This window comes from Ursus arctos, unplaced genomic scaffold (assembly GCF_023065955.2).
Source record: "Ursus arctos isolate Adak ecotype North America unplaced genomic scaffold, UrsArc2.0 scaffold_21, whole genome shotgun sequence".
In the NCBI taxonomy this organism is placed as follows: Eukaryota; Metazoa; Chordata; class Mammalia; order Carnivora; family Ursidae; genus Ursus; species Ursus arctos.
The window spans coordinates 5,184,283-5,209,686 of record NW_026622886.1 but is presented as its reverse complement, the minus strand read 5'-3'; the positions used below and the strand labels follow the sequence as shown (position 1 = coordinate 5,209,686).

Genomic DNA, 25,404 nt, shown 5'->3' with positions numbered 1-25,404 from the left:
CTGGAATCAACGGCAGAAGGCATGAGTCGTAAAGCGACGGCACACCCGGAAGGTCGTCACTGCTCTTTGCGATGTGTCCTCGTGGTCTCCGAGGAGCCAAAACGCCGGAGGTGTGTTTACAGTTACGTCACGGGCACATCCGGCGACTCCGCCAGAAGGCGTCCCGAATATTTGAAACGTGGCGGGGGTGCGCTGGAAGCTGGAGGCCCGGGAGTGGTGATGGCCGTTTTGTGTCCAGTAGCGCTTCGCGGACGCTTCGGCCCCTCTGTATCGCAGAGTGACCGGGGCTCCGGCCTTCTCTGGTCAATCGTCTGGCTCGGGTCTCACAGCTGGCGGCAGGTCGAGGGTCCGGGGCAGAGGTTCTGGTTACCATCCCTCCCCCTCCTTCCACCCCCGCCTCGCCCCTCCTTTTAGGTTCGGAAACTGAGTCCCAGAGGGCTACGGTATCCTAAGTAGCTCCGGTCGCTGGTGTAGGGGTAGCCGCCAGGATTCAAACCATATTTCCACGGTACTCAAACTTTGTCGTACGACGAAGATTTCTGGAGCGCTAATGTGTAGGATGGAAACTCCGGGTCTCACTTCCACTGATTGCTACTCAGCTATGTTTAAGCTGGAGGCCCGGAATCTGGATGTTAGTTAGCGGTTGTCATTCTGATGTGGCGACTCGGGAACCACTTTGCCACAAAGGACAACAGTGCTGTCCTTTCCGCAACTATTGGCCTCTGGAATTTGTCCTGAAATCTTATTCAGAGATTTCAAAACATTGAAAGAATCTGAGGATGTGTTTTTATTCACACTTCAGGTCCTTTTCTATCTGGTCTGCTAGGATTCCTCATCAGTCTCCCAGCGTGACTCCTTTATTGGAAAATAAATCTATTAGATCTGATAGCTGCCGGGCTCTGCCACTTGCTAGCTGTGTAGGCTTCACATCTCTGGGCTGCAGTTTCCTTATCTGTAAATTGGAGATGATAAACAATAATTGGGTACTGTGAGCGTAAAAATAAATTAATGTGAAAATAGTAATTCCACTTACCAGTTGTGTGTACTTGAACAGGTTATTTGATCTCTGTCAAGCTGCTTACTCATCTGTGAAATGAAAATGTTAATACAGGGGCGCCTGAATAGCTCTGTCCCTTAGGCATCTGCCTTCAGCTCAGGTGGTGATCTCAGGCTCCTGGGACTGAGCCTAGGGGTCTCCTTGCTCAGTGGGGAATCTGCTTCTCCCTCTCCCTCTGCAACTCTCCCTGCTTGTGCCGTCTGTCAAATACATAAATAGAATCTTTATTTTAAAAAAAAGCTAATAGGTGCATTTGTTTCCGTAAATTTTCTCCCTACCTCCTCATGTTCCCAGTTTTCCTAATTTTTGCTGATGGCACCCAGTTAATGGTGCTGGGTGCAAAGCGTTGTAGTCATCATCAATAGTTTCTGTTCCCTTTTCCACCACATTTCCACATCAATCCTTTACCCAATGTTCTTTGATGTACTTTCAAAATACCTTAAAAAAAAAAAAAAAGACTTTATTTATTTATTTATTTATCAGGGGGAGAGAGAGAGAGAGAGAGCCGGGGGAGCAGCAGGCAGAGCAAGAAGCAGATTCCATGAAGAGCAAGTAGCCAGATGGGACTTGATCCCAGGACTCTGGATCATGACCTGAGCCGAAGGCAGACGCTTAACTGACTGAGCTACCCAGGTATGCCAATTTTCAAAATACATCTTGAATGCTTTCCCTCACTGTATCCAGCCTCCTACTTGGACTCCCAGTGTCCAGTCTTGATTCTCTAGGATTCCTTCTCCAGTGGTACCCAAAGCAATCTGTTCACAGTTTCCTAGGAGCTTCATATTATGTGCTTAGAGTGAAACATGAATGTCTTCCTATGGCCTGTCTGGCCCCCAGCTACCTTTCAACTTTCTATCCTGACCCCCCCTTCTTTTTTAAATTTATTTGAGAGAGCGAGAGAGAGCAAGCACAGCAGGGGTGGGGGGAGAGAGAGAGAATCTCAGGCAGACTTCCCACTGATTGTGGAGCCCCCACACAGGGCTCCATCTCACGACCATGAGATCATGACCTGAGCTGAAACCAAGAGTCTCAGACACTTAACCAACTGCACAACCCCAGCACCCCTATATCCTGCCTTTGTCTCCTCACTGTGCTGTAGCTACCATGATCTTTTTTCTATGCCTTAAGTACATCGACTTCATATCTAGCTCAGCAGGGCCTCTGTACTTGCTATGCCTTCTGCATGGAACGTTCTTTCCCAGACCTAACCGTGGCTGGCTTGGTCTCATCATTTATGCCTCTGTTCCAAGAGTTATCTCCTCCGTGAGATCTCTGCCATTCCTTTTTTTTTTAAGATTTTTATTTATTTATTTGACAGAGAGACAGCCAGCGAGGGAGGGAACACAAGCAGGGGGAGTGGGAGAGGAAGAAGCAGGCTCCCAGCGGAAGAGCCCGACATGGGGCTCGATCCCAGGATCCCGGGATCACCCCCTGAGCTGAAGGCAGACACTTAACGACTGAGCCACCCAGGCGCCCCATCTGACTGCCATTCCTAAAAAGGCTGCTCCTCCCTGCATCCCTCCTCTCCCCCCTACTCTGCTTCATTTTCTTCATAGTTCTCATCACGCTCTGAAATATTTTTCTGTTTCCTTATTTATGTTCTGCCTCTGCCTCTAGAATATAAACTCCCTAAGAGTAGAGGCTTTGTCTGTCTGGCACCTAGAACAGTGCCAGTAATACATATTTATTGAATTGTTGAATGAAGACAGAGGGGTTTTAAGAGAATTGAATGAGAAAATAAATTTAGCACATTACCCTGGGCACATACATAAGCCCTCGATTAATGTTAGTGTAACTAAGATCAATATTAATTGTAATATGTTCTAAAATGTAAGGGAAGACGTATTTTTGCTCAGTTGCTTAAATCATGTCTTTCTTTCTTTCTTTCTTTTTCTTTCTTTCTTTCTTTCTTTCTTTCTTTCTTTCTTTCTTTCTTTCTTTTTTTTTTTTTGCTGTGGGTTCACAGGCCATCTGCTGCCGTCTCTCCCTTGTGTCAAGAGTTTAATCATCTTTCCCATATTTTGGCCCAGACGTCTCCCCAGATGGAGAAGGATTTGGAGTGTCCTGTCTCATTCTCAGTAATGGGTCTCTGGCCTTAGGTGGGAGATCTTGCCTTCATTCCTCCTCTCAACCGACACCCCTGCTGCCTCTCTCTCTCTGTGTCCCACTGCCCACATGCAGCTGGGATGACCCTCCTTCACATTAAATCAGAGGGGCCCGCCCTCCCATCTTCCCTTTGAAAGGTTTAGTAGCTTACCTCTAGCCTGGGGAGAAAATCCCGCACTCTGTTCTCTGCAGCTTGCGAAATGGCAGCCTCTCGCTGGCAGCGTTCTCTTTCTGGGTCATACCCATGTTCCTTACTGCCCGGAGACCTCTTTACCCGCGGTCCTCTGCTGCCCAGAATGCACCTCCCCTGGATCTTCATGCACTCGTGTCTTCATCAGTCATTTCCTGACCACCCCTCCGAGGAGCCTGGCGCTGTGCTCGTTTACTTTCTCTCTCCCACGGGCCTGGCACTCCTCTGGGGACTTACAGGAGCTAGTTTAATTCTCACCGCGGCTGTGTGAGGTCGAGCCTACCAGTCTTCCCATTTTCCAGATGGAGATACGGAGCAGTGCTCTAGGCTGAACAGTGCATAGAGAAAAGGGAGGTTTCGAACTCAGGCCGCCACCTGGCTTCTTTTGCCTCTGCGTTGGTGTTTTACTGGATGACTAACGTTTATCTCGTAAAAAAGTATTTGTTTGGTTTTTTTTGTCTCATGAGAAATGGAAACCTCACGAGAGGTGGGGCTTTTTTCTTTTTAATCTGACAAGGATTTTATTTTATTTATTTATTTTCTTAATAATTTTTATTTTGTTATATTAGTCACCATACAGTACTTCCCCAGTTTTTGATGTAAAGTTCCATGATTCATTATTTGCGTATAACACCCAGTGCTCCATGCAATACGTGCCCTCCTTAATACCTATCACCCGGCCTATCCCATTCCCCCACCCCCCTCCCCTCTGAAGCCCTCAGTTTGTTTCCCAGAGTCCGCAGTCTCTCATGGTTCATACCCCCTTCTGTTTACCCCCCCTTCATTCTTCCCTTCCTTCTACCGATCTTCCTACTTCTTATGCTCTATAAATGAGTGAAACCATATGATAATTGTCTTTCTCTGCTTGACTTATTTCACTTAGCATAATCTCCTCCAGTGCCATCCATGTTGCAGCAAATGTTGAGAAATCGTTCTTTCTAATTGCTGAGTAATATTCCATTGTATATATGGACCACATCTTCTTAATCCAGTCATCTGTTGAAGGGCATCTTGGCTCCTTCCACAATTTAGCTATTGTGGACAATGCTGCTATGAACATTGGGGTGCATATGGCCCTTCTTTTCACTACGTCTGTATCTTTGGGGTAAATACCCAGTAGTGCAATTGCTGGATCATAAGGTAGCTCAATTTTTAACTTTTTAAGGGACCAAGAGGTGGATCTGGGTGTTTCGTTTGCTGCTGTATCCCCAGCACCTAGAATCACCACACAGTTGGTGCTTGGAAAATGTCTGTTGGCCCACGAGTGACCTCTGTGGACAGGTGCTTTCCTCTGTGTGTCCACAGCACTTGCTGGAGTGCTCTGTTGCTGTGCTGACCACATATCTGTCTCTGGTCCCAGTGTCTCCCACCTCTGGTACTCCAGACCCTGCGTTCCTCTGCCATGTGGCTGCATTGTTTCATGAGGAGGCCTCAGGGCCCAGCACAGGGCCTGGCACATGGAATGTGCCCAGGAAGTGCTTAATGAATCCAGGGCCTCTGGATCCTGCTTTCAGAGGCTGTAAAATAAAACATTTGAACATTCTTGCCAGAAAAATGTAGGTTTGAAGGCAGATCCCCATTTCTCAAAAGGTTTCCATGGCATCTTCCCACTTTAGAGAGGCATAGACACTGCCCTTGGGCAATTGAGTGACTAATTGTGTTATTACCAACAATGGCTGACAGTAGCATCACAATTTGTAAGTGACAAGGTCCGTAATTTTATCTGAGGCTCATGACTACCATATTTTAGTACAAACTCTACGTTTGGTAGAATGAGGCTCAGAGAGGTACATTCACTAACACAAGGTCACACAGGCAGTGAGAGGCAAAGCTGGGATTTTATTTCCTCATTCCACAGACATTCCTGGGGCACCTTCCATGTGCCTGGTATAGGCTAGGTGTGGGATGCAGCAGGGAGCAGAGTGGGTGAGGGTCTTGCTCTCAAGAGGGTACTTTTAAGTGGGGGAAGGTTGACACTGGGCAGGTGTGGGGAGATGTGACAAGTAGGTAACGATGCTTTGTGTTAGAGAATGGTCTAGGGTGCCGCTCTTGTAAGAGCAGGGTTCAGGGAGGCCCCTCTGGGGAAGTGACATTGGAGCAGAAACTGGAGGATAAGAGGGAGTGAGCAGGGAAGAGCCTGGAGAGCCGCTTACATCTGCTTGGATGTGCCCAGTACTGGGGAGCTCATTCTCTGACACCACTCTACCCTCTATGGACTTCTTTTTGGTTAACATTTCCAGTTCCTTTGTCTATTTCTTGGTGGCACCGCAAGCGCCACTTGGGTCTCATTTCCCCCACGCTTCGCACTTTGTCAGAATTCTAACAAAATGGCCACTTCTGGAATTCCTCTTCTCCCCTCCTCTGGGATCCCTGATTCCTGCTTGGTTTCTCCGCTCCTTTTTGGGGGCTTCTTAACTTCCTTCTCTACACCCTCCCCCCCTTCACATGAACACATTCTCTCTCCTTTCATCTCCGTGGAGCCTGCTCATGCCAGGGTGAATGAGCTCCTTCTTAGCTGCTGGCTTGGGCATCTTCACTGAGCTGGACTGGTCCACATTCTTTCCAGTGCCTGCATTCTGCCATTCCTTCTTCCTCAGGGCCTCCCCAAAAGCTACTGTCTCTGCTTGGAAGGCATCTGTTCTTTGATGGGTTTTTAGCTCTTGAAGATGTCAATTCTTTGGCGACACCTTCTTTGCTCCCCGTGCTCCCCTTCTGAACGCTTGTGGCAATAGTAATTAAATGAGTGTGTGTGTACCTATTTGATCCGCGTGTCTCTTCGGTCACATAGAGCACCCTGAGAGGGTGGGGGTAGGACTCAGTTGCTAGAACAGTGCTTGACATAGAGTAGTCGACCAATTAGGATTGGTTGATTAAGTCCCTGGATTAGAGGATCAAAATTGGTCTGCGATCCTTCATTCAATGGGTAGCACTAAGAGCCACCCCTTTGCAGCAGGACCCTGTGTATATAAGGATTGATAGTGAGATTCTTGTCTTCCAGCTGCTCCCAGTCTATCCGAGTCAGTGACTGCCAAGCAATTTCTAAACTGAAAAAGGGAGAGCCCTAGGTGACTGCCAGGCCCCCCAATATACATCCCCTCCTGTCATGTCTAGAAGTGAGAGGCACCATCGTTCCTGTTTTCTGACAGCCTCTTGTGCTCTTCTGGCCTGGCCTGGCCCTGCCAGATAGGCACAGGCATTTTCTAATAGGAGCTTCCAATACCTTCAAAAGGGAAGTAGCATTTTTGAGTGCTTACTCTACGCCAGGCGATGTGTTTGTGCTTTATGTCATCATTCATCTCTTTGATTCTTTCTGAGAGTCCTCTGACACAGGCATCAGCCCTCCTATTAATGTGGGTGGGGAGAAGGAGGCTCAGGCCAGTTGGGCCCTTGGCCCAGTGAGTAACAGCTGAGCCAGGATTTGAGGGCAGTTTTGTGGATTCAAAATCTCCCATTCCTTACAGGGCGGTGGGGAAGGCCTTTCCTGAGGTTTGGAAGGTTCTCTCTCACGCCCCTCCTCTGTCTCTTGCCTTTCCTATCTCTAATTTATTCAGACCCTTCCTATCCTGAATATTAGTGGCAGCTCCAGAATTTCCCCACTGGAGGGGCTCAGTGACAGGAATCTGAAGGTGAAAAGGGGGAGCCCTGGACTTGTCTTGAAGCAGTTTTTGCATAGCAGATGCCCTGTTTTCACTAAGGCCCATTCATTGGGGGAAGGCACTCGCGCTTGCGAGGGGGCTGCCCCTGAAGACATCCAGACAGAACAAGATGGGGAGACAGGGAAGGGACAAGAAAGCAAGCAAGCATCTGTTCCTTGAAAGCTGCCTACACATGAGGCATCTCATGTATTTAGATTTTTCTAGACTGTGAGGTGAAGAGTTGTCAGGATCTGTGGTGTGCTTGAGAACTTGACCATATAATTTACTATCCGTATTGGGGCCCTTTTGGAAGACAAAAGGGTCACTATCAAAATTTATACCAGCCGGGGTACCTGGGTGGCTCAGTGGGTTAAATGTCTGCCTTCAGCTCAGGTCATGATCCCAGGGTCCTGGGATCGAGTCCCACTTTGGGCTCTCTGCTTGGTGGGGAGCCTGCTTCTCCTTCTCCCTCTGCCCCTCTCCTCCACCCCCCCCCCATGCTCTCTTTCTCTCAAATGAATAAATAAAATCTTTTTTAAAAAACCTGAAAAAAATTATACCAGACAAAAGGCATAAATTGGGATGGTTCCAGGCAAACCAGGAGTTTGGTCACCCTAAGCAGGAGGGAAATAAAATTGCCCTCTGTTCTGGTTATCTACTGCTATGTAACATCCCTCCAAAATGTGACAACTTAAAAGAACAATAATCCTTTTATCATCTCTGTTGGTTTCTGCGAGTCAAGAATTTGTGAAGGGATTGGCTGGTGCTAGCCCAGGGTCTCCCAGGCCGCGGGTGGAGGTGGATAGCTGAGGGCTGGCTTGAACCTTCTCTTTCTGTCTCCTTTAGTCTCAGGGTCTCACCATGTGGCGAGTCCACACAGAGAGCTGGGCTTTCTCACAACGTGGCGGCCTCAGGGCAGTCAGACTACTTACACGGGGGCTGAAGATTTCCAGAGCTAGTATTCTGGCTAATGAGCTGGTAGCTGCGTGGCCTTCTACCACCTAGTCTCAGATGCCAGGCAGCGTCGGCTCCACCCCTTCTGTTGCTTACCAGTGAGTCACAGGCCTGCCCAGAAGCAAGGCACAAGGTTCTGGAAGAGCATGTGGAATGAGAGATATTGTCGGGACCGTCTTAGGAGCTTAGAATCTGCCACAGATGTAAACTTGCCTTTTCTTTTTTGTAAGATTTATTAATTTAAGAGAGAGAGTGAGAGAGAGCACTCAGTGAGGAGGGGCAGAGGGAGAGGGAGAGAGAGAATCCCAAGCAGACTCCACACTGAGCGCGTACCCCAACATGGGGCTCGATCCCACGACCCTGAGATCACCACCTGAGCTGAAACCAAGAGTCGGACTCTCAACTAACTGCGTCCCCAGACACCGCAAACTGGCCTTTTCCGAGAGTCACTGGTTGGTTGTCAGCAACCATGTGACTGAAGAGTTTCTGAGGGAGTCTGGCTGGGACGAGACCCAGCATGAGGTTCCGGTTTACCAAGGGAAAGCTGCGCAGGGGAAGTGGAGAAGTCACTGGAAACATAGAAAGGGAGAGTCACAGAGCCAGGGGCTGGCCTTGTCTGGGGAGCGGGTTCTTGGCCACACTGGCTGCAGCAGCATCCCGATTTCCTGGGCAAGGCTGCCCTCCCCCCCACAGCTGCCTCTGCTGAGAAGTGCTTCTTCGGAATAATGCCGTTCCTTGTTCTGCCTCCCTCCCGCCCAGCGGCCCTGGGAGACCCGGGGTCCTCATGGAGCTTTCACTGCGGGCGGTAGGTGCCGGTCAGGCTAACAAAAGCACCCTGTCCTGTTCATGGTTGTATGTCCCGTGCTCTCCATTAATAGACGGATCATCCGTTTATACAGCACCCTCACGAGATAGGTTAAAGGGAGTCGGCCCCTGCCTTGTGTGCAGATAGACCCCAAACTGTTCGGATGGATTCACCCACATCTCCTGGTGGTGATCTGTCAGCGTGGCCGGTGACCTGCACCTCCTTGTGGGCCTTCCACGAACCTCCACAGGGCTTATCGCCCCATTTTCTAGGTGAGAAAATAGAGGTGCAATGAGGAGACGTGTCTTACCCAAGGTCAGCCAGCTGGTAGTGGTGCAATTGGAATGGTAAGCCAGCTGTGCCCGAAACCAAAGCTGGCACTCGGACACAATCCCCAAATTCAAAAAAGCCCTAACAACCAAAAGCTTTCTCATGAGGTTGGGACAAGTGCTTGTTGGCAAACCTGATATCAGCTGGACAGGATGTTATTTATAACCTTTATCTTATCCCACCTAGTATGATCCTTTATACATTTTGTTGCATAAAAATGAAAGGGTTTATGGAGTACCCTTAGTACCCTTATGTCCCAGAGCTCGCTGGGCATAGTCCCTAATATATGGTAGGCTCTCCATATGCATTTATGAATGCAAAGAGCTCCAGGTTAATCAAACACATTGAGTCCCAAGGGTTTCCGATGAGGAATTGGGGACCTGTACGAACCTTTTCTGTCTCAGTGATGACACAGAGACCACTGCCCCATTTTACAGATAAGAAAGACTGAGGGTGGGGACCATAGAGCCCCAGGCCGACTCCTTAGAACCACAGCATTTTATCATCTGTTGCAGGGGGTGCTGGGAGGAAGGGAAGCCTTTGAGTCACCAACTCACCCCAGCTTCCGAAGAGCCTTGTTGCCCCAGCAAATGTTTAAAAATAGAAAACCTGGAGGGATTAAAGCCCCAGAGAACGCTTCAAGTCCCCCAGAAGAAAGGGAGGCTTGCTGTATGTTCTGATGGTCTGCATTCAAATTTATTTTTTATCTCAGCTGGATGTACACTCACCCGTCACAGGATCAGCTCTCAGAATAGAGAGCTACCTGTTGAATCATCCACCCCACTTCCTGCCTCATGCGGGCATCTCTCCAAGTGCTGAGCCATCCGCTTCTCTGCCGGGGCCTGAGATATATCAGGATTTGCAGGCCTGGTGACAGAAGACAAAATAGACTCCCATTTCCTTCGGAACCATTTAGCTGGTTTAGGGACTGCTTGATTGTTTCAATGGGATGAGCAATAACCAGGCCTCTCCTTGGCGCCTTTTCTCCTCCCCATACTTGCTGTTCTATTGGAAGCTGGGATGTGGTGTCCTGGGGACAAAGGCAAACACTGATCTTGGCTCAGTCTGGCTGTTGAGTGAATAGGTGCCCCTCTCGGAACCTCAGGCCCACTTTCTGCAGCAGAGACGTTGCTCTCTTTCTCCATTCGTGCTACCCGCGCTGGCTCCCGGTGGCCTTAGGACTAGAAATCGTGCCTGGCAGGTGCCTGGAGAGACTTGTTGGGGCCACGTGACCGCAGGGGATATTGAAGGAGGTCTCCTAGGGCAATATGGTATCATGGCAATGAAAACAGCCATCCGTGGAGACAGACTCCCTGAATTTGTATCTATGACCTTGGGCAGGTCATGCAACCATCTGAGTCTCAGCTTCCTCATCTGTAAAATGGGTGGAATCATAGTAAGTAGGTAGTGAGAATTAAGTCAGATAATATGTAAAGTGTTTAAAGCGGTGCCTGGTGTGCAGTAAACTCTTAATCCATGCCAGTCGGATTAGCATGGGCACCAGAAGCCTGTGGGGGGCTTTGGCAGGGGCAAGATCTTCAGCATTTCAAAAGCAATCATTGGTCACTTGTGGGGATCCAGGCCCCAAGCTGACCACTCAGAGTTCAGAGAGGGAACCAGTTATGCTCTCAAATAGCTCAAAGTCTAGTGGGAAAGCAGGTGTGACTGATTCAGGGGCTGCAATACCTATAAAGTGCTTAATGAAAGATATTTTGAGTCCACATTTAAAAAGCAGATTTCACATAAAAATCCAGATTTTTGGCTTCTCTTATGATCCAGCAACACCGGGTTGGCTTTCATGCATGATGGTAAGAGCCTGGAGCTGTGTAGGTACTGCCGTCCAGGTTGGGGGGGTCTTTCTACTTTGCCCCACTCCCCACTCTTCCCTATTGCATCCTACCTGCCCATCTTCATGTTCGTGTGTGCCTGCTGCCTGGGCTTTTGGGAATTTGCAGGTAAATTACAATGCAATGCTGTGAATGCACTGGGAATACAACAAGGGGTAATAACTCAGCTGTGGGCAGCCAGGAAAAGCTTCCCAAGGGAGGCCATATCCCAGCTGCTTCTCTATAATATGTGTGAATGCTGCTGAACACCCTTGTCTTTCTGGCTCAAGGATGCGCACAGAGGACACCAAGTCCTCTGAGCTGGCAGGGATCTCTGCCATAAAGCCGCCAGGGCTCAGTGGCTTGTGTGATCACACAGCCAGCCGATGGCACGTCCAGGCTAGAACCAGGACTGCCCACCAGAAGCAGCCGTGGGCCTCGGGAGTCTGCAATTTGTACTCTGGAATCTTGATCCTGTCTCTGCCACTTACCTGCAGCATGACCGTGGGTAACTCCTTTCATCTCCTTAAGCCTCGGTTTCCTTGCCTATAGAGTAGGGCTAAGGATTCTGACTCAAGGGAGGATTCTAGACCTGTATGGGGCATCACGACTGTTGTGAAATAGCCGCCTTCTTCCAACAGATTTGGCACATCTGTTCGGCAGACACCTTAGAGGGGACCTGTCCCCTGCCTGCCTTTGCCACGCCTACTCCTTTGCACGTGGGAGCATGCATGACCTTTTTCCAGGCATGGACCCAGGAAGGGAATATTTGGCATTCTCTGACCTTGACTGTGAACAGGACCCCGGATGCAGAGCACCAGGGCTCCCCTCTGTCAGGAAGCTCCAAGGTCAAAGGAGATGCTGAGATAGGGATGAGAATGAAGCCAACTTCCCTGGGAAAAGAGGAGAAACGTCAGTAATTACTTTGTTTTCTTCAAGATATCTACCACTGTATGTCAGGGGCTACATTCATTCATTCATTTATTTATGTATATATTTATTTATTTGAGAGAGAGCAAGCATGAGCAGGGGAGAGGGGGCAGAGAGAGAGGGAGAGGAAGAGAATTTCAAGCCGACTTCCCGCCAAGCATGGAGCCCAACATGGGGCTTGATATCATGACCTCGAGATCATGACCTGAGCAGAAATTAAGAGTCGGACACTTAACTGAGCCATCCAGGCACCCCTATTTATTTTTTATCTTTTATTTTTTTTTTAAGTAGGCTCTATGCCCAGTGTGGGCCTTGGAGTCATGGCCCTGAGCTTGAGAGTTGCGTGTTCTACTGACTGAGCCAGCCAGGCACCCCCAGGGGCTATCTTTAAATCCCTGTTCAGTGACTTAAATTATTGAGAGAACATAGCATTGTGGTTGACTCCCTCGATTTGGGGGTTCCACTCTCCTGAGTTCCATTATTGACTTTCTTCCTTATTAGTTGAGTGTGCATTTGGACAAAATTTTAAACTTCTCTAAACCTCAATGCCTTCATCTGAAAAATGGGCTTCTTATTGTAGGGCTTTGTGGAAATTAAGTGAAATTATATGGTGACGAGCTTAGCGTAGCGAGAAGCTCAATAAAGGCCAGATATTACTGTTATTGGAAATAGTCATAAAAACCCCCCGTCATGTGTGTACAGCGTTTTACCATTTGTGAACCGGTCGTGCTTTTCTTATCCCATTTGACCTTTACCACTCTTTGAGAGGTGACCAGTGCGGGGATTGTGACCTCATTGCACAGATGAGAGTACTGGAGCCCAGAGAGGGCAGCAGTCTGCTCAAGGTCACACAGTTTGTGAATGGTAGAGCCAGTTCAAGTCGTCTTGGATGAAGGATGCGCAGTGTTGTTTATAGGGCCAGGCCAGACCAGCTGCACATGCAGTTGGACTGCTCCTTGGCCACTCCGGTTCTTCTAAAGACCCGTTTATGGAGAAATAATCCAGAGTGTTGTTTCAAACCCTTGTTGTACCTATATTTATACTCTGAGCCTATACCACCTCTCGGGGCTGGGCAGAGAAACTTCTCCTTGCGCTGTGGTGTCAGACTGACTACTCCTTGCTTCTGTCCTAGAACCACCTCTATGGGGTTCCCAGCAGCCCCCTTCCCAGCCTGATCTGCTTACCGGAAGGCTCATGTGTTTTGAGTTCCAGCCACAGGGTGGCACTGCTCCCCAAGCCATGAAAAGTCCAGCCCCTCGCCAGGACTGCTTTTCAGTGGCTCAAGTATGAATTAAACACCTACTATGCACAAGTCACCATGGTCACTGAGGAGAGGGCTTCAGTAGTCACTATTGTTATATAAGGATATATGAACAACAACAACAACAACAAAACCAATAACGCCAAGACATAGATTACCTGGTTCTGTTTGCTAAATAATCCTGATGTATCAGATGAGGAGAATCTTTCCACCCACATCTGAGGAGGAAACTGAGGCTCAGAGAGGTGCCAGGGCTTGCGTAAAGGCACAGAGTCGAGTGACACATGGTGGGCACTCAATGAATCAGAGGTGGTAGATTGAATGGGGGAGACCAGGCACGTCCTCCATTGTCAGTATCTGTCTGTGAGGACAGGGGCTGCCGTATTTGCCTTTCTGGCCCCAGCCCTCCCTGTCCCGCTTGCGGAGGGCTTCAGCAGGCGTCTGTGGCAGGGAGAGAAGAGGCAGGTGGCCTCCCTCAGGCCACTCGGCCTCCCTGAAGCTGCAGTGCCCAACAGCATGCCAGCTGCAGCCTCCAGGCCAGGCTCTCCGGATGCACTCGGGCTGCGAGGTGCAGCGGCTGGGTTGGAGCCCTGTGAAGAGCCCGCAGAGAGAGGTCACTGCTTTCACCACAACGCGTGGGCAGGGTGTGAGTGACTCACCATAATTTGTGCCCCGAAGGCTGCCAGGTGGCTGAGTGGTCGGGAATGATTCTTTCATTCATTCACTCATTTATTCATTCAGCAAACCCTCCCTAAGAGCCCGCTACGTGCTAAACATGAGGGACACAGGAAAAACAAAGCCCCCGTCGTCCTGGGACTTTCAGAGCGGTGGGGAAGACAGAGGGCAAATGGTGAACAATACAGTGTGGTAGGTGTTGCTTGGAGGTCTGTCCTAAGTTCATGGGGGTGAGTGAGTCTGCTGGGGCAGGGGAGCAGGCTACCCAGAGGACGGAGCCTTTGGCAGGATCTTGAAGGATGAGACACATTCGCGTATTAACCAGGCAAAAGGAGCCTGCAGGTGGAGGGAAGGGAGAGTCAGGGACGATGCTGTGTGTACAGAAGCAAGAGCTGTCAAAGGGCATCGTGCATTTGGGGATGGAGAGGAGGTGCAGCTGGAAAGACAGCGGGGCAGCCGCAGAGGGGCCTCGAAAGCTGTCCCGAGGACAGTGAATTGTGTCTCATAGATGAAAGAAAACATTTCAAGACTTCTAATCATCATGCCGGGAGCCGTGCTAAGCTCGAGATCCAGAGTTGAGCACCGTGGTTCTTGCCATCAGAGAGCTCAGAATGTCATGGAGAACATGGACAAAGAGAAGACCCTCCCTCACCCTTACTGAGCGCTGGCGATTTGCCATGCGTGGTGCTAACGGCTTTCTGAGCGTTGGCTTGTTACCCACCGTACAAGGCGGGTACTGTTATCATCCCCATTCTTCAGATGAGTGACCTGAGGCTTGATATGCTTCAGCAAGTTGTCTGAGGTCATGGAACTGGTAATGGTGGAGTCAGGACTTGCCTTTTTAACTTTGTCTTTTTGCTTTTTAACGTTCACCTTTACTAAAGTTAATTCATCAATTTTTATAGATTTTTCGTGCACATGGTACAAAATTCGGAAAGTGCCCAGTGAAGGTGCTCTTGCTTACAACCCTGCTTCCAGCCCTCCCTCCCCAGAGGTGACCACTCTTAGCAGTTTCTGGTGCTTTCTTTTAGAGATGTTCCATCCAGACTTAAGCCCGAAAGGTAAGACAAGACAAGTGCATGGTAATCACACAGCCGGGCTTTGGGAGCAGCCTGTCAGGGATTGAATGCTGACTTTTTAGGGTGATCTTGAAGAGTGTTACCACTAAATTAAGGTTTGAGCAAGAAGCAGGAAGTCTTGGAGGGAGGGGGGACGTGGCAGGGTGTGTGTGTGTGAGGGCAGAGGGCTGGACTTGGGGCAGGGATGGAGGTGAGGGAATGAGGACCCGTGGGGCCCAGAGAGGGACTGGGTGGGGGCCAGACTGCGAAGTGGGACGTGTATCACCATGAAGGCAGCTGGTTAGCGGGGCTGGAGGTGCGCTGAGATGGAGACGGGTGACAGTCCCTCATGCTGACTCCCGGACCAGTTCCAGCTCATCTGGGGCACACCAGCGCTGAGCCGCTGGTTCTGGGCTGACGGCAAGGCCATGGACTCAGGGGTTCAGGCGGTCCAGCCTGAGTGGCCAGCGGGGAGGTTCCTTCCTGAGCTTCAAGGCCAGTTAGCGCTTCACAGAGGTTCATCACCCCGTCATTCCTCACCGTGGAGGTAAAGGCAGGGTGGTGGGGAGCAGAAGGGCTTGAGAGAGGCCCTGTGCTGGAATGGGCTGGGGGCACGGGATCCTTCTCTGGATGTTTCCAGGCTGCATCTGAACAGGCACTCACAGCTGCAGAGCTCTCCTGGGGAGGGTGGGAGCCTCTATGTAGATACACTAGTATGTGTTAGATCATGTAATAATATTATATAGTGCATGTAATTATGTTATTTTGTTTGACTGTCACCTCCTCCTGTATTGAAGCCAGTTTTCAAAATAATAAGCAGGTTCTCTGGTGTCCTCCCCTCTCCCTGCCAAGACGGTCTCATCTCCGGCCCCTGGGAGCCCCTTCAAGTTGGACGCTGAGCCTTGTGACCCAGCCTGCGTCATCTTTGATAACTTCCTGGCTTTCTGGAAGAACAAAATGTTCCGGACTCATCTTGTACTTTTCCTTCCCAAGTCCTGGAATCCACCATCTCTCTGAGGAGCCCTGGGTCCCTTCCACGAGAAGCACCATTGGGAGCCCACAGCCTGGCAGCCCCCTCCACCTCCCCTGGCGGTGGGGCATTAGAGGTCCGGTTAAGTCCTCCCAGACTCACCTGAGGCCGAGAACAAAGATACGGGAAATATTCATGCTCTGTACCCCTGGGCTGCGATGGCGCAGTGGGAGCACGTGGACCTGGATTCAAGCCCCAGCTCCGCTGCTGTATGTCCGAGTGACTCTGGGCACGTGACTTATCCTTTCTGAGCCTCGGGAGCCTCATCCGTGAGATGGGGTTAATAGTACTCACCTTGTGTTAGCGTGCGGATGACATGAGACAACACTTAGATTTCTGACCCATCTCGCTTACAGCAGGTGCTCGCTCAGTGAGTGTGAATTCCCTTCTGATCCCTCCTTGACCATGTGACTTCAGCATCCCCGGAGGCTGGGACTGGATTATTGGATGGTTTCGGACAGGGGAAAGGAGATGGCTAGGGAAGAGGAAGAAATTGGGAAATAGATGTTTGTGGACAAATCAATGGGAGCTGGGAGGGGGATTAATTCAAAACAGGGACGATGATTTTAATGGTCAGATTTGTCCAACAAAGGAAGGTTCTGTTTGCTTGGGAAAGGGGGAGGGCCTCCTATTGCTAGAAGTATGTAAGTAGAGGCAGAGGGACCATTGCCACAGGTAGGTTTTTGTGAAGACTCCCACACTGGCCGGGAGGTTGATTCATTCACTCTGCAAACTTTTGGAATCCTCCTGGTCCTTGTCCAGCCCTATGATGGGACAGGGGATGCCAAGGTGACTGGGATACCATTTCTGGCCCAGGGAGCACCCAGTCCAGGGGAGGAACTGATCTCCAAGGTCCCTTCTACTCTGCTCTTCTGTGGTTTTTAGGGTCCAAGCCTTGGAGGGAGTTGGCTGAGGGTTTTCAGTGTGCGCCTTTTGGTATTGATTCTCCGGAGCTGGAGCTGGAGCTGGCTGGGGAGCGGCAGGAGGAGGACGCTGCAGTGTTATTAGTGCGGAGGACACGCTGTAATCTGTCAGTGTCACCCTGGTCGCAGCTGGTGGGGGAGCCATCCCGCTGTTAACTCCTCCCTTCCCAGCAGCCACTGAGCATATAATTTGTATCGCACCCTCCCCAGCACCTCCATCTGTCCCTATACGAGGGAGAATTTCTTTTTCTATTTCTCCCTGGCATGAGCCCTCTGTCCCTGTCATACTGATTTATTCAGTGTTTCCCACCTCTGTACCTTCAGTTACCAGATTTCCCTACCAGCTACAGTCACTAAATCCACTCCCATCCATCCATCCATCCATCCATCCATCCATCCATCATCTTAGCACCTAAAAATCCACCCATTTCCCCATTTATCCAACCAACTATTCATCTAAATATCCATCCAATCACCCATCTATCCACCCATCCGTCCAGCTAACAACTGTCCACCTATCCGTCTATCCATCTGTCTCCCCACTCACCCTCCATCCGTTCAGCCTTACAATTCAGTTCAGGCCAATTCAATTCAACCCAACTAAGTTCACTCCAATTCCATTCATCTTTACTCACGTGATAAGATTATGAGGCCTTGCCACGTGCCAAGCAGGTGATAAGTGAGTCATGTCTGTTGTTAAAGAGCCCATGAGATGAATCCTCTTCACCTTCCATGGCCAGCTTTGAGCCTTCCCTCTGTTAGCCCTTTGCCAGTCTGTTAGAAGCAGTTGACTCTAAAGGACGGTCCTATGGGAAAAAAAAGTTTAGCCTGGTTCTCAAAACCTCCATAGGTCAGAACTAAGACGAGGAGAGAAGCAGAGAGTCTCTGGGAGACGGGAGGGAGGTGAATGTGAGGTAAGCCAATGGGACAGGGATTTTGGTTCTCTAGAGGGAGGCGCTTCTGTTCAGCGGTGGGCAGTCTAGCAGGACTGAATGGGTATGCACCGGGGGGGGTGAAGATAGAAAGGGGAACAAGTTAGAGACCACTGTTAGAGAAGTGGGGGTAGAATGGGAGTTAGAATAGGGGAACCAATAGACTGCCTGGCTTACTGTCCCAGCTCCACCATATTCCTGCTGTGTAACTTTGGTCCTCTATCTTAACCTCTTCCATCCCCATTTCCTCATTTGTAAAATGGGGCTAATAAATTGGATCTATCTCACAGTGTTGCCGTTAGCATTAAAATGGAAAGTGTTTAATGCCCAGCACAAAGGGAAAGCCGACTAGATTCTAGCCATGTATGATGACTCTTCATTGAGCCCCACCTACATCCAGGCACTGTGCTAGGCGCTTTCACGTTCAAGGTCTCCTGGGGGCATCCTGGTTGCTGATCCTACACAGGGATTATCAAACCCATTTTGCAGATGAGGTGATGGAGGCTCCGGGAGGCTGTCTCTGGCTTACATCACACAGCTGGGGAAGGGTCAAGTTGGGCTGCAAATACAGGCCTTTCTAACTCTCCTGCCCACCTGCCCTCTCCTGCTGTTTTCAGAGGATGGCTGCCCGGAGATGCAAGGATGCTGAAACTTCCATCTTGGTTCTGTCTGGGCTGCTCTCTTGGCCTTCTCAACTTTTAGCCTGAGGTTGTTAATTATCATTTCATGTGTGTTTTCTCTCTTCTTCAGAGAGCTTGAGGTTGAGAAACAGTTTTTCTTCTCTGTAGCAACCGAAGCGTTGACTTTGACAATGAAAGCTACAGAACTTGTGATGTTTCCCTTCTTGCGTGGCCTGCCAGGAAGCTTGTGCTTTTTGTCATATTGCTTCTTTTTCCTTGCCAGGGTGCTTGGATGTAGGAAAGGGACATACCTTACTTATATCTGTCTCCTTACAGTGTCTAGCCCTGGCTTGGTGAATTTTGCATAGAAAGCTCTGTGGTGATTTTCCCTGTCATGTGTGGGTCAGGGGCTCCCCTTGCACTTAGAATAAAATCCAAAGTCCTGTCCTGTGAGGACTCACCCCTGCCCACCTCTTCCTACTCATCCCATGTCACTTGTCCCTCGTTCATCAGGGATAATCACCTGGGTCATCTTTTATGTCTACTCACAGGCCAAATTCTTTTCTGCCTCATGGAAAAGGAGCTTTGCACCGGCTGTTCCCTACTCCCGGAACCTTCCCTCCTCTCCCATTCCCTGTTTTTGCCCGGCTCACCCTCCTTACCGTGCAAATTTCAGCCAAAAGTATCGGTGAGAGTCTCTACGAACAGCTCTATCTAAAGGGGTTGCAGTATCTAACCTTCCAAGGCGGTGCCTGATGGTTCCTCCCCTCGCAGCTGCAGGGGCTGCTGATCCCAGCAGGAGGTGGACTCGGTTTCTCCACCCCCTGGACCTGGCCTGGGGTTTGCTTTGACCCACGGAATGTAGCAGAGGTGACTTGCCGGGATTTCTGAGGCTAGGCCCTTGGAAGATGAGCAGCCTCTAATTTCTGCTGCTTGGGACCCAGCTGCCATGCTGAGAGAGGCCCAAGACACACAGAGGGGCCACCGGGGGCAGAAATGAGGGGTTCGGGTCTAGAACATCCCCGAGCTCCCAGCCAGCAGTCTGCATCGACTGTGGCACGAGGGTGAGACCCTGTGGTGGTTCCAGCCCAGTCAGGCCCTCAGATGACCACACCTGCTCCCCTTCTGCCCCCGTCATCATTCTGGGGCGCAGAAGAACCATGGGATTGGGAGGGATAAGGAAATAGTTATTATAGTTTTAAGCCACTAAGTTTCAGATGACTGAAGGTGAGGTCAACCCCTGTCACTTTTTTAAATCATTGCCCCAGTACATGTACTATGGGGCACTCATGAATATTTGTGATTATAGGATTATTGTGTTATTTGATTCTTAACTTGCTAATTTTCCTGTTTCCCTTCTGGAACATGACTTAGAGGAGGCTGGGACTGTCTGTCTTCATCACCACCGTCTCCCCCTCCCCCCAGCACTGAGCACAGAACAGCACGTCATGGGAGCTGAATGAATGAATGAATGAATGAACGAACGAGTGAATGAAAAGCATCAGAGTGGTCCTGTTCTGTCCCTGAGCATCAGGCAGGGGCAGCACCAGGAAGGAGGTGCACAGATGAGTCTGTGGGTGCACAGATTAAGTGTGCAGTGGAAGAGGCACGGTGGGTAGGTGTGCACGTCCTTGCTGAAGGACCACCTGCTCTGGGCACCCTGCGCCCTGGATGAGCTCCCATTCCTCTCCACGCCCTGGCACCGCTTGATCCGCTTTCTCGGCAATCCTCCGTTTCCGCGTTCATGGCCCTGCTTCCTGCAGGAAAGCTCATATCCTTGTCATGTCTGTACCCTTGGAGCCAAGATCTAGGACTGGGAGAGGGGATGTGGTCAATAAAAGCTGCCAGACTGAACGAATATGTTTGTGTGAGTGGGTCTAACTCCAGAAGTGTGTGTGTGTGTGTGTGCGCGCGTGCACGTGTGTGCATAAAAATATGTACACGAACACACACACAGGCACACACACTGGGGGGGGAATGGAGGTATTTTGAAGGTGCGCACAAGTGAACCTGTATGCACACACCTATCTACGGACGTATGCAATGATGTGCGGTAAATGTTTCGTTAATCAGCTCTTCATGTAAAGGAAAGGCCCTGGTTTATAGCGTTTGCCCCTTTCTGTGGCGTGCACACTTCCTCCGTGGCTGTTTTTGAGGTGCCAGTGTGGCATCGTGGACCCAGCTGCAGGGTGCACAGGGCTAGCTCACGTGAGCCTGTAGGAGGCAGCCCCAGCCCACACCGCTGGATTGGCGCCTGGGCCGGCCGGTGGCGGGGAAGGCAGCCGGTCAGGTTCCTCCGGCCTGGGAGAAGTCTCAGCCAGCTGGCCCAGAGACGCTTCTGTCCAGAGCCTGTGCACCAGGGCAGCAGGCGGCTGTCGGCCAGCAGCCAGCTTTCGCAGCGATTGGCTTGGAAGGCAGTCCAAACCGATGCTCCTTGTTAGGGAGGGCTAGACACTCACCAAGACAGCCGCCTTCCTTCCCGGGGCCCCCACCCCTCCTGTAGACGCTCCCAGAGCTTTTCAGCGTTTGGTGAGGTCAGGTGGGAACTCTAAGCCTGGAGCATGGATGAAAGAGGAAGGAGAAGAAGGGGTGCCTGGGGACTGGGGAGGTCAGGAGGCTGGGGCCTGGAGCCTGCTTGAAGCCAGTTCTCTGTGCATGTGTGGACGGTTGCTTGCGCTCGCTCTCTGGACTCCAGCCCTGCCTTTTTGCACAAAGGGATAGGTCTGAGTTCTGTGGCTTTTTGGCCTCAGGGAGTCAGAACCCTTGGGAGGGAGAGGCTGTGCTGACCCCAGACTTGGGCAAGAGGGACCCCTGCTTTGGGCACTGGGCTTTGGGGAACCTTGCTCCGGCCCTCCTTGGGCCATGCCATCCTGCATGGGGGGCAGGAAGAGTCCATAGTCCAAGGGGATGTGGTTACCCTCAGCTTCTCAGACTTCTCTCTGGTGCCTGCTACTTGAGAACTTCTGCCCACAGGATCCTGAGCCAGCCTCCAGGGTTGGCTACCATCTGTCTTGAGGTCGGGGTGGCTGGAGGGGTGGCCAAGGAGTTGTTGTTTGGGTGGCTGGAGCTGGACCGTGGATGTGCAGGTGGGGCTGGGCAGCCCCTTTGTGGGAGGGGTCCTGCATGCAGGAGTGGAGCCAGAGGTGGGAAGGGAAGGGGGCCGGGCTGGGGGCTAGGAGCCCGGGTGCATTTGCCCCACGCCAGCCACTTTTTGGGTGCGGAACTCAGACAAGGTTGAGGTTTCCAAATCTGCACTGAGTCTTTTAGGTCATCATGAAGAAATGTCTGTCAGAAGAGAAGGATGGAACATATTTTAAAGTTCGTTCGTTTGATTTGTAGCTGTTAAATATTCAGATTTATGCTATGCGGGCTCCATTTGTACTCCTACTCTGGGGCCTGCAAATATTAGGGGTGAGCACAGAGGAAGAGAAGCTTGAGACTGTAGGGCTGGCTTGGCGGTGTGGCCCGAGGGGACTTGGGCGGGGCAGGAACTTCTGAATGTTGGCCAATTCCAGAGTGGAGTTTTCTGGGGCCTCACGGTGTGGGAATGGTCTTCTTTTCGATCTGTGTCACTCCTCCACATACCGTCTCCTTTCTCTTGGGCCCCAAGGAGACGTGTACGATGAGTAAGCTTCCTCCCCACATTGTACACAGTGTCCCCCTCCCCACGGGGACCCCCACCTTCCGGAGCTCATGAAAAATCCCGGGTCCGTGTCAGGACGGGGGTCGGGACATCTGGGACCCTCCCCAGTGCCCATCGCTGTGTGTGATCGTGGCTGTTTCTAAGATCACACATAGGTCACTCTTCTGGCTTTCCAAATGAAAATATGAAAATAGCCAGGCCAGTGAAGCCCAGCTGTTGTCATGAACGAGACCTCTGTGCTTATTTTTTTTAATTTTTTTTTTTTTTGTCTGTGATCATGGTTGTCAGTAGGACAGAATGAAGCTCTTTTCTCTTTTCAGAGCAACGTGTTTTCATTTTAAACAAGCTTTGGTTAGCTTTCCATTTTCCTATTTGTTATGCGTTCTGTTGGAGTCTGCACCTGACCTTCTTAGGTAAGGATAATAAATTCAGGAAAGTGGTGATAGGAAGGTAGGCCCTGGGAAGCAATAGAAGCAGGAAGGAAGCATTTTACAATTTGCCAACAGATGAGTTCTTTTTTGTTTGCTTTTTAAATCTTGATTTGATTTTGAAATACCTTCTTTCCTCCCCTCCTCTTCAGTGTGACAGTTTCTTAAAAGTTAAAAGGAACTAAATTAAATGTATTTAATGGATTTTTGAGAGGTGTTTATAGCCCTCTTTCAAATAGCTGACACTGGCAGTTTGACCAGACCAGGGCTGGACATTGGTGGGCCGGCTTTGTAGTGGCCTGCAAATGGGGCCTTTCGCCAATGTCAAGGGTCAGATTCTCCTGTTGGCATCCTGCTATGGGCTGAATGTTTGCAGCCCCCTGAAATACATATATGGAAGCCCTAACCTCCGGTGTGAGGATATTTGGAGGTGGGGTCTTTGGGAGATAATGGGTTAGATGAGGTCAGGAGGGTGGGGCTTCCATGATGGGATTAGTGACCTTCTATGAAGAGGAAGAGGGACGAGAGCCCCATGAGCCCCATGAGCGCATGAGAGAAGGTGGCCATCTACAAGCCAGGAGGAGACGTCTTACCAGGAACTGAATCTCAGCTCCCAGTTTCCGGAACTGTGAGAAGTAAACGTCTGTTGTTTCAGCCCCCCAGACTAGGGCGCGTTTGTTGTTCTAGCAGCCTGAGCAAACTAGGACACGTCCCATTTTGCCTTTCCTAGCTCTCCAAGTTAGGAGAGTCCCAGGACTCCCTGGCAGCCCCTCCCCATTTCTGTCCCAATCCACAGTCCCCTCCAAGGAGCAGCCTCATGTGCGGGGAGCCCTCTGAGTACACCTGCAGGGTCATGTTCATTCCAGGCTGCACACTTTCATGGGAAAAACTGAAACCCTGGAGAGTCACCGGGATGTTGAGTGGAGCTGGTTTATTCTAAAACAGGAAACTCAAGGACGTCATGCCTGCGATCTTCAAGTATCCGAAAGACAATTGTGTTGGAAAGGGAAGGCATTCGTTCGGTGTTGATGGATTCAAAGGAAGATGTGGATTGAAATTCATCTTGTGGGGGAGATGCTGACCAATAAACACTGCTTATGAAGGGGGGTGAGCTGCCTGTCTCTGGAGGTGTGCAAGTATCCCTGAGGGATATTTAAGAAGAGACTCATGACCTGGGGAGTGGGGACACTCTACTGCATGGCTTCTAAGCCTCCCATCCCCCAGTTCTGAGGATCTGCGACTTTAGGATTGTTTTAAATGGGGAGATCAAGATTGGGAAAGCAATGAAAGAAATCCACTGACATGAGGACCAAGCTATAAAAAAAAATCTTTATTTCATGTACCAGGATTTTTTCTTTTTTTTTTTTTCTTTTTTAAGTTTTCTGCTTTTTAAAATTTTTTTTTTCTGTTAACAGTCTGAAAAAAAAAAAAGGACCCACCAAGAAAATAAAATGGAGGTTGGTTTCTTGAACTGGTTTGAGCTGGACATGAGCAATCGTCCACCCTGGCAAGCAGTGCCCTTTGCAGTCCCGCTCCCCGCTCCTTCCCTCCGGGCCCCCTAGCCCTTTCTCAGCAGTGCTGGTTTCACCCCACACCCAGATGGCCTTCCTCAAGCAGCCCGGGACCCAGGCCTCAGCCAGGAAAGAAGTACCGGTCGCCACCCCAAACACTCTGCCAAAACTGGGGCCAATTTTGCTCTTGGAACAGCACCCGCTTATTTGCTCTTTTCTTGGGGCCTCTCCGTCTCTCTAGTCCTTTGTCTTTTCAGGTTTGGGTTTGGAAGCTGGTGGGGCGAGGGAGGGAGAGACTGTGATTTCTGCCCAGACTGCACCAGCCTTGGCTGCCAGCACTCTGTCTGGAGCCTGGAACCTGTGGCCCTCTGTGCACTTGAGGGGCTGGGCGGGCAGATGTTCTGCCTTGTGGCTCAGGCTGAGTTTAGGGTTCCCGCTGCAGCTGACTTGAAAACAGAGCTTTCCTTTCCCAGACAAAACAAGGGAAGTGTGGCTGGGAGTGTGCAAGCACCCCCAAAGCCTCAAGAGCCACTCCCCACAACTCTCCAGAGCTCAACTTGCGGAACTTCAGGCCAGGCCAGGGTCAAGAAAGAGGTGAAGCAAGACCTGCTGATGGGTCTAGCAAGGCCCCCACCTTCAGCAGAGTGGCCGGCAGGCTGGGCTGAAATTGGCATTCGAGAAAGCTGTTGGGTTTCTCTCTGTCTGAACCTTGTTGCTCTGGAAGAATGGGGAGCAACACGGGACACCCCAGACTTTAGTCCGTGGTGTCAGCTTTATTTTGGGGGTTGGTACTCAACCTGTGACCAAACTTTGTAAAGCCATCTCCTCCATCCCCTTGACCTTAACCCCACCCAGCCAACCCCAGAGGACCCTTTTTTTCTCTGACCCCCAAAGATAGCGGGGAAAGCCTGGCGGCTGATCTCTTCTCTCAAAGAAGCCCCGTTCACTCTCTGTGACTGGGTTATGGTACTAAAGAAAGGGGACACAGAATGAAGAGTGACCTTGGGGACCTCTGGTGCCTTTCCCCCTCTCTGTCTGAATGGCAGGATACGTTTGCTCATATGGATGTATTTTTGCTCTGACATTGGACGTGGGGGCAGGGGTTTGGGAGCACAGTGAGGAGGCATATGGGTGTGTGTGTGTGTGTGTGTGTGTGTGTGTGTGTGTGGCTGAGAGGCTGACTGATGATTTGGGAATGTTCTCAATGTCTGGGGGCTGGATGGCTGCTATTTTGGTCATCCCTGGCATCTTCCTCTGGGCAGGTGGCAGATCTTAAAAGTCATCGACACCAAGAATAAGAATAGGCCTTTGGAGCTCATCTAGGTCAATTCATATGCTTACGTAGGGGGAAACTGAGGCCCAGAAAGGCCACCACAGCAAGAGATTCCAGAATCCAGAGCTGGATTTTAAACTGGGGTCCTTCATTCATGAGAGTGGGGTGTGTGTGTGTGTGGTGGTGGTGGTGGTGGTGGTGGTGGTGGTGGTGGTGT

The 25,404-nt window shown here is 50.5% G+C and overlaps 1 long non-coding RNA gene across 1 annotated transcript; it reads left to right on the top strand.

Annotated features, from left to right (window-relative positions):
- The first annotated feature begins 6 nt into the window (after positions 1-6).
- On the top strand, positions 7-23,501 carry LOC113255988 (uncharacterized). Its single transcript, XR_003316496.4, has 4 exons — positions 7-110; positions 1,541-1,690; positions 14,675-14,830; positions 15,680-23,501. It is a non-coding gene; the product is annotated as an uncharacterized LOC113255988 (long non-coding RNA).
- Positions 23,502-25,404: the final 1,903 nt, after the last annotated feature.